The sequence below is a fragment of the Pygocentrus nattereri genome, chromosome 5 (assembly GCF_015220715.1).
Source record: "Pygocentrus nattereri isolate fPygNat1 chromosome 5, fPygNat1.pri, whole genome shotgun sequence".
In the NCBI taxonomy this organism is placed as follows: domain Eukaryota; kingdom Metazoa; phylum Chordata; class Actinopteri; order Characiformes; family Serrasalmidae; genus Pygocentrus; species Pygocentrus nattereri.
The window spans coordinates 27,145,495-27,159,374 of NC_051215.1; the positions used below are offsets into that span (position 1 = coordinate 27,145,495).

General features: G+C 40.4%; 1 long non-coding RNA gene across 1 annotated transcript; it reads left to right on the forward strand.

Moving 5' to 3' along the window:
• Window positions 1–5,162: 5,162 nt before the first annotated feature.
• LOC108420892 lies at window positions 5,163–9,634 on the forward strand. Its single transcript, XR_001857528.1, has 3 exons — window positions 5,163–5,191; window positions 6,050–6,142; window positions 9,554–9,634. It is a non-coding gene; the product is annotated as an uncharacterized LOC108420892 (long non-coding RNA).
• The last annotated feature ends 4,246 nt before the right edge of the window (window positions 9,635–13,880 follow it).

Sequence of the window (13,880 nt, forward strand, 5' to 3'; positions counted from 1 at the left end):
ACTGAGCCTGTGTTTGTCCCTCGGCACAACATGCCAGTGAAACAGTACGCTTACTTATAATGGTCTCTGTTTGGCCTTGCCACAAGTTGGAGTAGGCCTAATGATTTCTCTTTGTAAGTGCTTACAGAGACTGGGTTACTGGCAGATAAACTAGGGTACTTTAGTATTTTTAAAGGGCCCATTTCATGGAAAACTGAATTTTCCTCACTTTTTTTTAAGAAGAAAGGTTGATGCTGCATGTAATTATTGTTAAAGTTGCGAAATGTAGTATTTGCTCTCCAGTCCATGCTGTCCATCAATGGTCACTAAACTATTGTGAAAATCAGCACATTTGCACAAACCCACCTATTTAGGCTACAGTACTTTAGCCCACATGACTCAACCTGAAGTTATGAGAAAAGTTTCAGCCTGCACAGCTTTTCAATGAGGTGCAATACAGGGCAGACAGAGGTCATTCACAACATCAGTTTTAAAGGCACAGCAACAAAAACAACCTGTTTATTTCTAAGGGGTAAATAGAAGTGGTCATGTAAAAATTAATTGCAACTGTTTTGGGCACATAAAATGACACAAACATCATAAACAGACCTCAGAAATATAAAATAAAATGTACAAAAAAGTAAGATATGGGCCCTTTAAAGCATTAGTATGTGTTTTTCTCTATTTCTTTCTTTTCCTTTTTTGGAGTTCATGTTTTTCACCCCAAGATTGTACAAAGAACCTAATGGACTGCAGCTTGTGTTTCTCTTATGGGCTTTTCTTTAATAAAGCACTAGATGGTGCCTGTATTCTCTCTCTGCCTGTCTGTGTAGCAGAACAAGAAAACAGTGGTGTACTGCTGGGATCCCCCGCTGAAGTGCTGTGTGTTTATGTGTGTGAGGAGCAGACTTAACTGTCAGCACTCATACTTCACACACACACACACACACACATACACACCGTGGACTGTACCTGCTGAGAAGGACTGCTAGTCACAATATAAACCTTTGGCTCAAACGTGTGCTTTTCAAATGGTTACTGTAGAAAACTCTGTCACAGATAGCCGTGAGAGGGAGGAGGCCAAACCCTGCTGTGTTTTTTATGGGCAGGGCCAGAGAGGTGCCAAAAAAAGAAGGAAAGAAAGAAAGATGTGTTGGAGCAGAGGTGGTCAGTAATGTAGTGCTGCACTTTGTAGCTGTTTTTAAAGGGCCCATATTATGAAAAACATGGCATTGTATCAGTTTTATTTAACAAAATTTGATGTAATATGGAAATGTTAAAATTTCAAACTGCATCGGTTCATACAGTCCACAAACGGAAAGCTGAAAAAACAGCCTGCTTTTACACTGTTTTTGTGATGTAAAAAAAATCAGTGCATTTACATATATCCACCTATTCACAATACAGTTTAGCTTCTTTCACTCATTTTAAAGAAGTGTTTCAGCCCAGACTGCTTCCTGAATGAGGCACAATACAGGACAGCCAACCAGAACAGAGGTCATTGACATATATCAGTCTTGAAGGCACAGTAACAAAGACAACCTATTTATTTATTTTTGGTACAATAAACTGCACAAATGTCACAAAAGGACATCCACACACGTTTCATAGTAAAATATCGTATGTTTACTCCACTACTTTCTGCATGTATGTGCCATTAATCACTTATCCAGATGCGCTCCATGCATATGAATTTGAGTGACATCCCATTCTGAAGCCATAGGGTTTAATATGATGTCGGCCCACCCTTTTCAGCTATAAGAGCTTTAACACTTCTGGAAGGCTTTCCACAAGGGTTAGGAGTGTGCTTAGGGGAATTTTTGACTGTTCTTCCGGAAGCGCATTTGTGAGGTCAGACACTGATTTTGGACGAGTAGACCTGGCTCGCAGTCTCCACTCTAATTCATCCCAAAGGAGTTCTGGTTGAGGTCAGGACTGGTCAAGTTCTTCCACATCAAACTCGCTCATCCATGTCTTTATGGATCTTGCTTTGTGCACTGGTGCACAGTCATGTTGGAACAGGAAAGGACCGTCCCCAAACTGTTCCCACAAATTTGGGAGCACGAAATTGTCCAAAATCTCTTGGTGCTGAAGCATTAAGAGTTCCTTTCACTGGAACTAAGGGGCCAAGCCCAACTCCTGAAAAACAACCCCACACCATAATCCCCCCTCCACCAAACTTTGCAGTCAGACAAGTACAGTTCTCCTGGCAATTGCCAAACCCAGACTTGTCTATCAGATTGCCTGATGGAGAAGCATGATTCGTCACTCATCTCCACTGCTCTAGAGTTCAGTGGCGGTGCTTTACACCACTGCGTTCGGCGTTTTGCATTGTGCTTGGTAATGTAAGGCTTTGATGCAGCTGCTCGGCCTTTTAAATTCCATGAAGCTCTCTACACTGTTCTTAAGATAATCTTGAAGGCCACATGAAGTTTGGAGGTCTGTAGTGATTGTGATCGTGAAGCTGTCGACCTCAACCTGCTGTCATTTTATGTGGCCTACCACTTCGTGGCTAAGTTGCTGTCGTTCCCAATCGCTTCCATTTTGTTATAATACCACTGACAATTGACTGGAAATTTCACGCTGGAACTCACTGAGCTCCTGAGAGTGACCCATTCTTTCACAAATGTTTGTAGAAGCAGTCTGCAGGCCTAGGTGCTTGGTTTTATACTCCTGTGGCCATGGAAGTGATCGCAACACCTGAATTCAATGATTTAGATGGGTAAGTGAATACTTTTGGAAATTTGTAAGTGACAAATAATCCAGATTAAGCCACTTTTGATGCCTAAAAGCTCCGGTTCAGTCTTTAAAGTTGCATTTTGTCATAACAAACACCACATTGGAGATCATGGCAAAGCTAGTGTGTATACATTATCAAATTACTGTTGCAGTGAGGAACACAGTAGCAACGATGTGGAATTAATCAGCAGAGGGTAAAAAAAACACATCTAGAATGGGATAAAACAGGAACATTTTCATCATCTGGTCAAGTGTGCCATCGTGTCATATCACCCTCTGCCATGGGGAGGCCTTTAGGCCCAAACTGTAGTGCATCTAAAAGTCAACGTAACACCCATTGTCACATCAAATGTTAGCATTTCACAGAACTGATAGTTGGACGGGGGAATAAGGGGCATAGAGTTGTCACTTTCAATTTGAATATGAGTCTTCAAAGCCGTAACAATCCTGCCTCCTCCACCTTCTCCTCATATCTCTCCCTCCTTGGTATTTTCCTTTGCCTCTCTACCACGGTGGTGCGGCAGAAACCCAAAGGCCACTCAGAAGAAGCACTTTGCTTCATGGAGCTCCAGCAACTCGAGGCCTGCTGTGTTTTTATTTATTTGTTCTGCTTTGGTTCTTCAGACCCTATTAAGAAGCTAATTGGTAGATTAGGGAAGACTGGATACAATTACCGAGTGCACGGCTAATTGGCGTGGCAGCTGCTAGTGTTTACAAAAAATGGCAGGCCATATCTGAGACTATTCGCTATTTTATTGTGGTATCCATAAACAAAGGTAGAGAACATCCAGTACACTCTTACAGTCTCACAGGGGAAAGTACTGAATTTGCCTAGCTGCTTGAGTACTTGTAGTACCACTGTAGTTTGAATTTCGGTGAATAAAATAAATCTAAAAATACTAAAAATTCATCAATTGCCGAAGTAAGAGTATATTATTTAAAAAAACTAGTTGAATAATTTACTTAAATATGTGCTTACAAAAAAAAAAAAAAGAGTTAAGTGGTTTTATTAGGTTCATGGCTGCCTAAGCTAAATGATTATCTTACCCTAAATGCTAGCTTTTATAGATTAGCTAGCAAATATAATTGCAGTAGGCTATGTGGAATACTCTGTTTGTAGTCTTGGACGAAGAAATAAATGTATAATTAAATGTGTTGCCATCTATATCTAGCACAGTCATGTCTTTTTACTTTTTACTCATTCTGAGCTTAAAAAAAAAAACCTAACAATGCCCATGTCTGTGATTAAGCAGCTAGTGAATCTAGGGAATTAGTGAATATGTTTGAATTCATTGTATCGCTTTTTATAGTTCCCCCTAATAGCTATACATTTTGGTCACAGCCAATATGTCTCAGGCTTTACTCAAACTTTTACAGTTTCAGTTGCCTGAAACCTATGTAAAATGAAATTGCACTTAAAGTGCATGTAAAGCTTCCCGCAACTCAGTTGAAACTCAGCTGCAACAGTTGAAAGCTGCTCAACTGCTTTTTGGGGGCAGTCGTGGGCTGGAGGTTAGGGAGCTGGCCCTCTGACCGGAAAGTTGCCGGTTCGATCCCCAGCACAGTCCATGACTGAGGTGTCCTTGAGCAAGACACCTAACCCCCAATTGCTCCCCAGGTGCCGTGGATAGGGCTGCCCACCGCTCCGGGCAAGTGTGCTCACTGCCCCCTAGTGTGTGTGTGTTCACTAGTGTGTATGTGGTGTTTCACTTCACAGATGGGTTAAATGCGGAGGTGGAATTTCCCCGTTTATCTGTTTCATAATCCCTATTGGGATTTAAAAAAAGCTTCACTCAACTGAATGGGACATGAAACAGCCAATCCCGCGTCACGTGATCACGGCGAACGGCGCATTTCAAAAGCCTGGTTTCAAACGGCTTCGGTTCCACGGACCGGAAAAAGAAGACAGTTTTTCAGTCAGTTGGAGAGGAGATATTCCTCACTGCCTTTAGGCAAGGTTGGCATTTTCTCACTGTGGCAGTTAACCGAGGAATTGCGAGAAACAAACAAACTCGTTGCTAACGTTAGCGTTCCTGTAACCAGCTAGCTTGACTAGCCAGTATGTGGCGTAAGGGTGCCCACAGAGGACAAACGTAACGTCACTGTAAAGCACTGTAGTTCGGCTGAATCTGTAGGAATGACGCGTAAACGCGATTTCTCGTTTGACTGGCGCCGTCCGGCACGCAGCAGGAGCTGAGCTCCACACTTAGTTAAACGAGCAAATCAAGTTCAATCATGAAACAATACAGTCACATTTTACTAATAATATAATATATTTCACAATTTTATACGCTGAATCTAGGCTGAAAAATGACTTGCGGAAAACCGCCGGTATTGGGGACCACCATCATTCTAGCGATACTTGTGTCAAAGTAAACAAAAACGTTATTATTGAAAAAACTTTTCTCATCATTCTCATCAGATGACTCTTGTACATGAATCTACACATCTATCCCAAAAAACATCGATTTGGGTGAGTGAAGTGCTCTTTCATTTCTTTGCAGTTACCTTAGATTCCAGATGTTTTGTATGGAGGTGGCCGATAACGGGTAGGTTACCTACGCTAGCTGCTAGCGTTAGCTAGGTTAAGCCTTAACAGCGGGTTTCTCTCTTTTTTAGTCGCCAGTGTTTCACCCACATTCGGCCACACTGCCGTTTTAGTCTGTTTTTCTTTGTCAAGTACAAGTGTGTGCAATGAGAGCAACTTAGAGCTTAAATGAAATAATGCAAAATTGATAAATGTGCTTAGTAGCTCCTGTGTGGACAGATTAGTTACACACCACAGATGAGTTTATACTGCAAGAGTGACACAATACAACAAACAGTACGACGTGTATGACCTGCAACTAGTTGCATTGAAGTTTCATTGTGTAAAGGCAGCCATAGATAGATAGATAGATAGATAGATAGATAGATAGATAGATAGATAGATAGATAGAACGTAGTGTTACAGTAGCAAGATATATAATTGCACATAGACGTACATACATTAGGCAGAAATAAAAACAGACACGAATTAAACGCAAGTTAAAGTAGGAGAGATTGGGAATAAAAATATATCTATTTACATATTTACATAGTAAATAAGATGGATTTGTTGTATTTACGTGAGAGCAGGTATTGCTCTTTTAAGTGCAATAATACCCACAATGCACCAGTTAGTTTGCTTGAAGATTCACATGGATTTACTTATCAAATGCAGGCTGTTCATTTCATTAACAGCATTCATGAAACACTATGTGCAAAATATTCTTAGGTACTCAGGCATGTTGTCAAATTTAGCATTTACTGTGGATCTGATTGCATGACCTGTTTTTCTCTGCTGTCACAGGATGAAGAGGAAACCTTCTAGTGTAGGAAATGATTTACCTGAATTATGGTTAGAGGACCATTTTGACCCCTGATGGCATGCATGAAGACCCTGGTAGGTAGGCAGGCGAGTGCACACAGACATAATGATCAGGGATTCCTGTTCATCTTCTCTTTGAGTCTCTCCACCAATGCTCTGGGACATGCAAAGCCTAGTGGATGGCACTTAGCATGTGGTGAGACTCAGGGATTGGGAAGGAGTCCAAAAAGTGACTTTTATGCCAGATTGTGACTAAATGATCTGACTTTCTGGGCCAGTTGGCATTGGATGTGGGCATTTGCAAAAAGTATCATGTTTATGAATCAATGTGGTGGGTGTAATGGTAACTGTGGGCATTCAGGTCTTGATGGACTATCTCCCATGGTCCTTGAGAACATTTAAATGAATGTTCCATACAGCAGGCTGTTCCACACGCTGTTGTAGCTGCTTGTCTTCTGTAGCTGCTTCTAAAACAGCAGAGTGTTGTAACAGAGGGGCTCTGCATCGTGTTAAACTTGTTTTACATTTCTAGTTCATGTCATAAGGACAAATGATTATAACTTTTAATTTAGAAGGCAACACTTTTGTTTTCTATCAAAATGTGCTGATTGTTTCCTGCATCTGAAACATCTTCTGGGTTTTGGCATCATTACTGTGTACCAGCAGGCAAGTAGAAATAATGTTAACCAATAATATCATGTTTAAATGTACCCTTCCTTCACACCCACTTATCAAATGAAAATACTCAGCCCCTCCCTGATATTCAGAGACTGTGTGGTTTCTGTCACTGTATGATGTATTGTTATTTATAAAGTAGAACAAGGTACCGATGATAGGCCTGTTAGCAATTGAATTAAAATTGCAGTCTGTTTATTTTTTTCCTTATATTTATCCATTTTTATAGAGCAAACATTTGTATATCAAGCATGTCCTCTCGATGGTCAGCCCATCTCTGGCCAAGACAAGTCCCTGCTGTATGTGCGGGCCACTGAGAAAACTGCAGAAGAAAAGACTAAAGCATGGTTGTTTCCAGTGTAGTCCTATATGAAATGAATGCTGCTGCCCCTACTTGTACCTTAAGGCTACAGATGACTAGCTTAATGTAGCTTAATAGTCACCCACTGGCTAATTAACTTGCTAGCTGTACAAGAACATGCATAGTCATACACTGGCTAATTAAATAGCTTAACTATGAGCCACTTCAGTTTTCACCCAAGCTACAGCGTCTTTGACATGTTCACATTCAGATAAACCAGGTTTACTGTTTTTCATAATTATGCGTCCACTCACTGTTGCTATGATAGCAAGCTTGGTCTTGGCTTGGGGGAGGTCACTGTGATATAGTGGACTGGTCTAGGCAAAAGTCCAGGCCTGAATTTAGAAAATGTGCAAATGGGTAAAAGTGTGTACATTGATTTTTTTTGCTAAGCTTATTAACTGTGTGAGAAATACTGAGTGAGAGAATAAGAGAGACCGGTGAGGGTAAATTCTGCAGGAATGTTAGCTAAAATTGTCAAAGGTTGGTTTAGCCGGCCAGATTTACATTCCTCTAGTGCTCCACTGCAGTTCCTTATTTTGAATTCTTAAGTTAGCATGGGCATTTCTCCCATCTTCTCCTGGAGGAGTGCGTTGGTGTTGCCTGTGGAGGTGTGCGGTAATGAGGAGAGGAGTGATGGAAGGAGCTGACGAGCTCATCCAACGCCTCCTTCAGCACATCTGCAGAGGAGTGACTCCTACACTCCTCCCTTGAGGAGAACCTGACTTTTCTCGCTCTCTCTCTTTCTGTGACTCTCTCATTAATCAGCTCACAGGAACGTCCGGCTGTGTGGCAGCTTGACTGCTCATTTATTCTGTTTATAATAGCAATGCCGGTGATAAATGTCCCGCAGAGTGCACATGTGCTAAAATATTCATAAATTGGAACTCTTAATTTGCAAAGGCGGAAAACCAATAAATTTCAAACGCGGTGACAAGTCATGTTATATTTATATGAATATGCAGGCCATGGGTGGGACATTGAGATTAATTTCCTCACCGCTCGTTGTTAAGCAATTGTAATTTGCTCCTTTTTAGAATTAGGAAGGAGAGCGGTTCATGGGAGGAAAACAGTGTTGCCTCTTTGATGTGGCCCACTGTAGTAACAGACCTTGTTGTTGCCACTTGCGGTATTCAAGGAGGAATGTCAACTGAGCTGAAAATCATGACTAAAAAAAATCATCCTAAAATCTAGAACCTCTGATTAAAGGAGAAGAGCACAGCTGTTTTATCTGCCCTCCATTTCTCCTCATTATTTGCCTCTAACAGAAAAAACAGTGCATGCCATTTAAGAACTCTTCAGAGAAAAATAACATATTTCATTATTTGTGCATAAAGCCAGCAATGTCTCCCTGTCTGTGAAACACATGGAAAAGAGATCAACTTGTTATTTAATCAGTTTACAATTTTCCCCTTGCCCAAAATGTTGTTGATTAGCCAAGACATGTCTAGCATCCAAAGTTTGCTTCTTTAATTTTGCACAGGAGCTCTTAAGGTAATGTAATGGAACTTTATATCCACTAGTTTAAATCACAGAAGTATGTTTGAGATTAAGTCACAGCTTTTAATTTACCAAGCGTGTAAGGATTTTGCATGATGCTAATTGGTGTAATCTTTCATTACTTGTTAGCTACGTCAGTCTCATAGGTCCTATGCAAAACTAAATAAGCAATTATTCTGGGTAAATCTGGCAGCCAGACTGTGCCTTTAGGTTCTTCATATACAATACTTTTAAAGGTCAGGTACCCCCGTTAATTTATTTCACTCAATTTCCACTCAGAATGGGCAAATACAAGTTATTGTTCAAATGCATGTCCACACTTTGCCTTATCTTCTGTGCTAAGAAACCTGCAGGGATATTTTTGGATGCCTCCAAAGTTCAGTCTTTAATTTAGAAGTTCAGTGATGATGGACAGAAATACCTTTTGGATGTTTTCTTTTTTTTGGAGCTGGAGAGTGTTGCTTGATTTTCTCCACTCTCTGAAAGATGAAAGCTGTTTGGAGACAGTGTTGATGGTCTGCCCTGTCTTGCATAGTTGTTAGGAATCCATTTTTTCTCCATTAATATCCATATTCATGTTATATCTTTTATTTTTTATTTTTCAACTCCAGTTGTGGGAGAACTTTTTTTCAGCTTATTTCCCTTAGACTCATTCCTCATTCAGGTGGATTGTCAGCAAGTCAGTTACTGTTGATTTGCTGAATTTAACATATTGGGGGAAAAAATAAACATAAAATGTGGCCTGTGTAAAAGTTATGGTACATTTTGTTTTTTCCCCCTCGGTATGCTAAATTACATAAACTTAATGGTTGTTCTTACTGTAAGGTGGTCTCTGACTTTACTGTATAAGTATCGAGCAGTCTGTCTCAGTGTGTCTCACTCTTTGTGGCTTTTGGCTAACTTTGTGCCTCCTTTATGTGTGTGTGTGTGTGTGTGTGTGTCTGTTGTAGGTGGGCTGGGGGCCGCGGTGCACTCTGCGTGCAGGTCTGCTCGTCCCGGGGCCAGATGGTGCAGGGCAGGGGCAGATAGAGAGGGGCTTCCTCTAGCCTGACCGGCTGTACGGCGGCCAAGGTGAGAGCACGTGTCCCATGCTAAAAAACCCATGCTGTGGCATCTGCCAACTGGGCAATGGCCTCCTCCCTGTGCCAGTGTGGGAGAAATTTCTGTTCAAAGTCAACGAGAGGAAAGAAGCAGAAGAAAAACTGTCTCTCCTCACGCTCTTCCATGACACACTGTTTCTTTCAGCTTGGTGAAATGAATGAAACCTGAATCCACTTTAAGGGGAATTATTTGTGGTTGACCGTCCAGATCGGGTTCCCATTTTCTTTATTACAGCAAGGGGATATTTGTCATCCTTTTTTTTCCTCTCTACTTTTTTTCCCCTCTTTCATACCAAACGCCTTCCATTCAGAGCCAGCTTAAAGTCCTCCTGGAACTTCCCTTGCGTTTCATACTTTCACTCACTCTCTTTATCATCTGTAACTTTCTCTTCTGCCCAAATGCCTTTGATCTAAAATTGGCCTCCATCGAACGCTTGTATACAGTAATTTTCATATGGGCTTTGAACATATTGAAGGGAGTTGTAGCTGTTTTCACTTTCATCCTCTGGTTCCTTTTCCATGGGAAATGATGAGCATATGGCAAACACCCTCGCCAAATTCTCCAACAATGGTGGGAACTGGATTCCAGCTCCTGCATTCTGTGATCAGCCAATCCCAGAGTGCAGCACCATCCCTCCATTACACAAACATGCAGTACTTTGCAAATGTCAGTTATCCTTCATCTATTTGATTTCCAGTCAAAACAACCATTAAAGCTGAACTTTATTTGCTAACTGGAATGGCATTATTGGATAAAAGAAAAACAGTACTCAAATACGGCACAGCCTGAAACGATCATTTAAAACCATTTAAACCACCTTTTGACTGAGTTCTCTTTGAATTATCTTATAACACGCTCACAGTCACCGGATTGATCTTCATGAGGAAGGTGTTGGAGCGCAATACGCATTGCAAAGTGTTCTTCCAAACAGTATTCTGAGTCTTCAAATCCCAAGAACTTACAAAGTGTAGATTTAAGTATCAAGGCAAAGAGGCTACAAAGCAGTAAAAGCATAGAACATATCGCTGCTGTTGTAACAAAACCTCGTATCTCTATTTGCCTGTTGCCCTTTACATTGTGTGTAAATTTCATGATAAATGGACAAAAAGAAACAGCCTAGAATTACTTGGAAAAAAAGTTTGTTCCATTTACTTACGTTACAAGTAATTTTTTCTTTTTTTTTTTTTAGTTTATTTATTTTTTTTAAAAAAATTTCCCTTCTGTAAAGTTACCATTTTGGAGACACAAAGTGTTGTTCTGACAACAGCGATATATTTAACAGAAAATGAAAGGGGTAGTTGTGGGCTGGAGGTCAGGGAACCGGCCCTGTGACTGGAAGGTCGCCGTTTCGAACCCCGGAGCCAACAGCACGTGACTGAGGTGTCCTTGAGCAACTGCTCACCCGGTGCTGCGGATAGGGCTGCCCACTGCAAGTGTTCTCACTGTCACCTAGTGTGTGTGGTCACTAGTGTGTTTGTGGTGCTTCACTTAACGCACATGTGTGAAACTCAAGGCCCGTGGGCCAAATGTGGACCGCCGTGTCATTTGATGTGGCCCGCAAGAGCTTAAAAGATCTGATTGACTGCAATCTAGTGGCTTAATGCCGTCGCTTCACAGGTAACATAATCGCATGAATTGTGGGAAATGGAGTTTGTGGTCAATGCACGCCTTTAGACTTAATTATTAATTATTCCGCCACTAATTCTAAAGCGTGCATTGACCTTAAACTACATTTCTCACAGTTCATGGCGATTGTGTTACCCGTGAAGCGACGGCATTAAGCCACTAGATTACAGTGTGTACTCTTCGACGTGATTTTTTTTCAACAAGTGGAATTAAGAAATAGCTACAAATATTGATCCTAAAATGTCCAGGAAAAGAAAAATTGATGCAGATGGAAGACGTTTCAAGAGAGATGGGAAGGCGAATACATGTTTGTGCTTCAAGGAGAAAAACCGGTATGTCTTTTGTGTTATGAGGCGGTGGCAGTTGTCAAGGAGTACAGTTTACATCGGCACTTCGATACCAAACACGGAGCTAAGTATGCCAAAGTTAGCCTTCAAGAAAAGCAACAAATTGTACAAGAATTAAAAGGCAAACTGCGATCGCAGCAGAATATGTTCACAAGAGCTACGGCTACGGCTAGCTTTATTGTAGCTGAAGAAATCGTTTGCGCAAGTCTATTTCAGAGGGTGCGTTTTTGAAGCAGTGTATGCTGAAGGTCTGTGAGCAGGTAAATAAATAAACCCTGTTTATTACATTGACTACTTTATATGTGTAGCAGTGTATTTAGTGTTTACACAGGTTTGTGTTTTTTGCAGACAAATGTTTACTGTAATCAAACCATCTGTCATTAAGTGTATGTATGACCTCTGCAAAGACGTGCAGCCATTTGTTTTTTGTAAAATGCCACATCTGTTACAGATGTTCTTAGCAGCTCACAGTTGTTGGTTGTATTGTTATTCTGCCCCTTTCAACTGTGACAAAGTTTTGAGTTAGTTAATGTCGTAACTTGTGTTTGATGATATTTTTCTTTATTCACTTGGATAGTTTGATCGTTGATTGATGGAGTAATATGAGTTTCTTAATCTGACAAACAGGATTTATGTTAACAGAGCAACAAGCAAACATATTTTTACATCTATGCAAATATTTATAAGTTGAATAAGTAAATAAATTCAGAGTTATTTAAAGAGCACTTACATTTATTCTACATTACATTTGGTTACATTTAGTTACATTTATACTGTCTTACAGTTACATCTGGCCCTTTGAGGGCAACCATTATGCTGATGTGGCCCTCTGTGAAAATGAGTTTGACACCCCTGATGTAACGGGTGGGTTAAATGCGGAGGTGAAATTTCCCCGTTGTGGGACTAATAAGGATTCACTTAAACTTAAATGGCACATAGGAAACAACTGAACTTAATATAAACTGTTTCAGGACTTGGTTGCCTTTATTGCAGCATCCATTTTTTCAGGAGCCTTGCTTTTATTTTTTTCTACGGAGCCCCGCTGGTGACATCCTGTATAAATAAAAAAATAATGCGTGGCCATGCCTTATTAACGTGTGGGAACGAGATCCTAATGTGTGGCCATGATTTACTAAGGCATGAGAAAGAGAGTGTGGCTTACTAAGTTGTGGCCATGTGTTATTTTTATTTATACAGGATGTCACCAGCGGGGCTCTGTTTTTTTCAGAGAAACCTGTAAAGATATTTTTCAGTACCTCCAAAGTTCAGTCTTAGAAGTTACGTGTTCTGCTTCTCATTATCCAAATGATTTGAAATGCATTCAGTTGAGGCCTGGACTCTAGATTAGTAAGTACCTTTTTCTGAGAACGTCGACAGCTTTTGTTAGATCTACAAATTTCTTCTTTTTCTTTTCTCAGTAAGGCTTCTTTCAGACCCACAGTGCTGAGTCTTCTTCTCACAGTGGAAGGATGGACAGAAACCTGTGGATGTTTTCAGATCTGAAGCAGCTTAATTTTCTCCTCTCCCTCAAAGATGAAAGCTTTAAGTGCTGTTAATCTGACGGGGGGACGTTTTAGTGTCTACCAGGTTTTCCTGGTGGTTGATGGGAGTCTCGTTTTCTCTGTAGTGTTATCATTTTTGAACTCCAGTTTTTAAACTCCTGATATTTCACTTATTTTCCTTAGCACTATACTACACTAGAACACAAGAACACTTGCTGCTTTTTATGATGTTACTACTGATGTGTGTTTTAGTAAAGAGAGTGGTCCATTTATTATTTACTCCACCAATTAAGAAGTTTCCATCTCACTTTGTTCATGTTCTCTGCCTTGTTTTGATCTTTTGACATTCAGTACAGAATATAAGAAAATCCAGCCATGATTTAAAGTGTCCCTCACTAAGCCCACAGCTTTACTGGAAACAGTAAAATCTCATAATTACCTGCTGATCAGAGGGAATATGTACTGTATAAAACCATCTTGCCTCTTAAAAATGACACTTTTGACAAATGCAGAGTGCTTGCTGCAAGTGGTAGAGCTGTAATTTATATCTTTAACTGAAGCAAATCCTGTTTTTCACTTGTAATTAATGTCAAGGAAGTCTTGATAATTTAGTGCACTTGAGTGGGTTAAAGAAAAACACTGAAGATTTTCGGTTTCTCATTTTAGCTGTGCTTAGTTCCGGCATTATACTGCTCAGTTTT